This window comes from Sinocyclocheilus grahami, unplaced genomic scaffold (genome assembly GCF_001515645.1).
Source record: "Sinocyclocheilus grahami isolate Dianchi unplaced genomic scaffold, SAMN03320097.WGS_v1.1 scaffold111.1, whole genome shotgun sequence".
Taxonomy (NCBI): domain Eukaryota; kingdom Metazoa; phylum Chordata; class Actinopteri; order Cypriniformes; family Cyprinidae; genus Sinocyclocheilus; species Sinocyclocheilus grahami.
Window position 1 is genome coordinate 253,952 of NW_015505290.1, and position 4,104 is coordinate 258,055.

A 4,104-nucleotide genomic window follows, 5' to 3' on the forward strand; every position below is an offset into this window, starting at 1 on the left:
TCGGGGAACCATGGTTACATACGTAACCTAGAGACGTTTTCTGTGGTTGGGTCTCGGTTATGGAACGATCTGCCGCTTGAGATTAGAGTGGCACCTACCCTATCTATTTTTAAGGCACTTTTAAAAATATCCTTTGGCCTACTAATATCCCATTCTTCTTACATTGTATTATGGTCTTGATTATTACTATGTCTTCAGAATGTTTATCTGTCATTCCTTTTGGTTTTAAATTTATATGTTTTATTATTTCTGTTTTGTGTGTTTATGGTTTGATTTTAATGTACAGCACTTTGGTCAGTCTTGTGGCTGTTTTTAAATGTGCTTTATAAATAAATGAACTTGAACTTGAACTTGAAGGCTCAATAACTTGCATGATCATACAGTTAAGGACAAAATTTTACATACCCTTTGCAGTATCTGCAAAATGTTGACTGTTTTACCAAAACAAGAGGGGTCATACAAAATGCATGTCATTTTTTTATTTAGTACATATAGTCCACAAGAGAAAATAATAGTTGAATTTATTAAAAAAATTCTTTAATACTGTGTTGATACCTGGATTATCCACAGGTTTGTTTTTTTTAGTCGTTCATGAGTCCCTTGTTTATCCTGAATAGTTCAATTGCCTGCTGTTCTTCAGAAAATTCCTTCAGGTGCCACAAATTATTAGGGGTTCAAGCACACAGTACTGAAACCCTATTGTAATTGTTAGAATATTTTTTATTTTATTTTTTTTTCTTCTCCGCTAAAACTGATCGTGCAGACCAAACCGTAAGGTGTAGAGAGGGAGCTCTACCTTCTGGCCAAGTTTCATCTGAGGGGACATTCTGACAAAGACTCACCCAAATCGGTCAAAGGGGGGCGCTACAGTGCAAAAAAACTAAAATTTCAGACATTTTTGGCCTTAACTCGTGCACCTTTTATCGTAGACTCAATAATTTTACATCGTTGCGATCCTTGGGTCAACCCGAACAAAAGCCAGACAGATTTTCTCTAGGACGCACGGTTTTTCCGTAAAATTGACCTATATCCCAAACCTACTTTTGCGAACTAGTCCTAGGTTTTTCGCCCGATCGGAACCAAACCACTGCAGAAATATTCTCTGGACACTGAATATCAATAATTATCAAAAAAAGTTGAAATTTCGATTTTTGTGCGCAACAGCGTGTAAAGAAACGTCTATGTTAACGTTAGCCAAATGTTATTTTAGCTGTAACTCTTGAACGGAATGAGATATCTTCACCAAACTCAGTACACATGTGTACAAGCTCAATCTTTGGTCAAATAAAAAAAACCGCGCAGCTCTGCCACTTGGTGGCACTACAAGACGGATAAACATAAAAATGATGATAACTGCACAACCGTCGGTCCGATCGGCTTGAAAATTGGTATGCAGTGTCATGGTCCAAAAAAAATTCAATTTTGTCCTTCGCTTACTTTTTTAACGGTGTCATTTAGAGAAGGGGTGTGGTCAAATATACCCAAATGCCTATAAAACCTAAGCGAAAACTCAAAACTTTACGAAACTTGATGAAAACATGTGTCAGAAGACACTTAACAAGCATGCAAAGTTTTATAGATATTGGACCATAGGTGGCGCTATAACAGTTAGAAAGGTCTCATAAACACAGTATTTCTGTAGTAAATTACCTCAAATTGTAGAACATGTTCATATATTCACACAAACACTAGATCTTCATATCGTATGATAGATCTCCACATTCTGAACTACTTTGCCTCTGGGACCAATGCTGTCAATCAAACTGGTCATTAAATATTCAAGATTATTTATAAAACTTACTTTTGCGAACTAGTCCAAGGTTTTTCACTCAATCTCGATCAAACCACTACAGCTCTCGAGATCAATAATTATCAAAAAAATGTTGAATTTTGACCTTTGGTTAACTATAACAGGTTCATTTATAAAAGGGGCGTGGCCAAAATTCCCAAAAACCTATAAAACCCAAACAAAAACTCAAAACTTTGCAAAACGTGGCAAAAACATGTGTCAGAGGACTCTTAACAAGCATGCAACGTTTCATGGAGATCAGACCATAGGTGGCACAATAACAGTTAAAAAGGCTTCAAAAACACAAGATTTCAATGGTAAATGGCCTCAAATTGCTAAAAAATTCTCATATATTTACACGAACACTAGATCTTCATATCATATGATAGAGCTCCTCATTCTGAAGAACTTTACCGCTGAGACCAATGCTATCAATCAAACTGTTCATTAAATATTTGAGATTATTTTAAAAACCTACTTTTCTGAATTTGTCCTCGGTTTTTAACTCAAAATCAATAAAATCAGTGCAGTACTATTCTCTAGACTCTCTAGGTCAATAATTATAAAAACAAATGTTGAACATTTGCATTTGGACAACTATAAACTGGTCATTTTATAACATGTTCTTTAGATTGTGTACCCAAATGCCTAAAATCCTAAAAGAAAGCCGACAATGTCTCTCAAAACTGTGTAAAATGATGTATAATTTCATTCTAAACAAGCATGGAAAATTTAAGAGAAATTGGGCAATAAAAACACTGTAATAGTTATAAAAGTTAAACACTGTTGTATGAGAAATTGCATCCATAACCACTAGATGGCAGCGGAAGACCACTAATGCCTTCATTAATGCCCGAAAACAGTACTAATTATAGGTTTGCCTATGGATTCATGCTAAGACATTATAAAATCACTGTTATAACATTTAAAATCACTTTGACTCAAAGTTTACCATTTTGATAAATTAAGACATATCAGCTCTTACAATTGTGCCAGATTAAAATAACAGTGAAACCTGAAAATAACATATACACTATTAAAAAGAAAAGACTTGCAATAAGTATTGTGTCACCTTTCATTTATGTCAAATATCTATATCTGCAACAACATGTGTGTGAATTTGTGTTTGTACATGTGTGTGTCTCTGCATGTATGTGAGTGTGTGTGTGTGTGTGTGTGTAAGCATGCTTATTGAGTATAAATATAATAGTTTAACCATTTCATTTTTGTATGTATGTATATGCGAGCCTATTCTCCGTTTTGGATGTCTTTTACTGTCAGCCATACATCTAGGTTGGCCTAGACCCTAAAAACATACCACCTTAAATACCTTAACTGCTTGAACCCCGGTCATTGCTGCTTGCAGCTATATTTATTATTTAAAATGATTTTAGCATGATATACATATTTGAATCCCTTCCAACAATGACTATATGATTTTGAGATCTGTCTTTTCACACTGAGGACAACTGAGGGACTCGTATGCAACTATTACAGAAGGTTCAAACAGTCACTGATGCTCCAGAAGGAAACTCAATGCATTTACATTTACATTTACATTTAGTCATTTTGCAGACGCTTTTATCCAAAGCGACTTACAATTGGGGGATACATAAAGCGATTCTTCTTCAAGAGGCAAACAGATACAGGAAGTGCCTGTAATACCAAGTTTCTAGACATTGTTCAAATAAGTACAAGCTAGAAAGAGAAGGAATAAATAAAGTGAATTTTGGTCAGGGATTCAGCATTCCGGATAGGGGTGGGAAGATCATTCCACCAGCCAGGAACGGTGAACGAGAATGTTCTGGAAAGTGATTTTGAGCCTCTCTGTGATGGTACCACGAGGCGTCGCTCACTAGCGGATCTCAGACTTCTGGAGGGGATGTAGATTCGTAGTAGTGAGTGGAAGTAGGCGATGCCTCTCCTCCCCAGGCCACCCTGAAAGACCTACCAGTGAGATAGGATTCAAACCAGCGAAGAGGAATCCCTGTGATGCCCAGTGAAGAGAGGGCAGACAGGAGGATCTGGTGATTCAGTGTCAAAAGCAGCAGATAGATCCAGCACAATAAGAACTGATGATTTGGAATCAGCTGTTGCAATCCGCAAGGCTTCAGTGACTGACAGTAGCGCAGTCTCAGTTGAATGGCCACTCCTGAAACCTAACTGGTTAGTGTCCAGTTGGTTGTTCTGTGAGAGAAACAATGATATCTGGTTGAAAACAACTCTTTCAAGGGTTTTCGCTATGAATGGAAGGAGAGAGACCGGTCTGTAGCTATCTGTAAGTGAAATGTTTAATGTAGGTTTTTTGAGCAGTG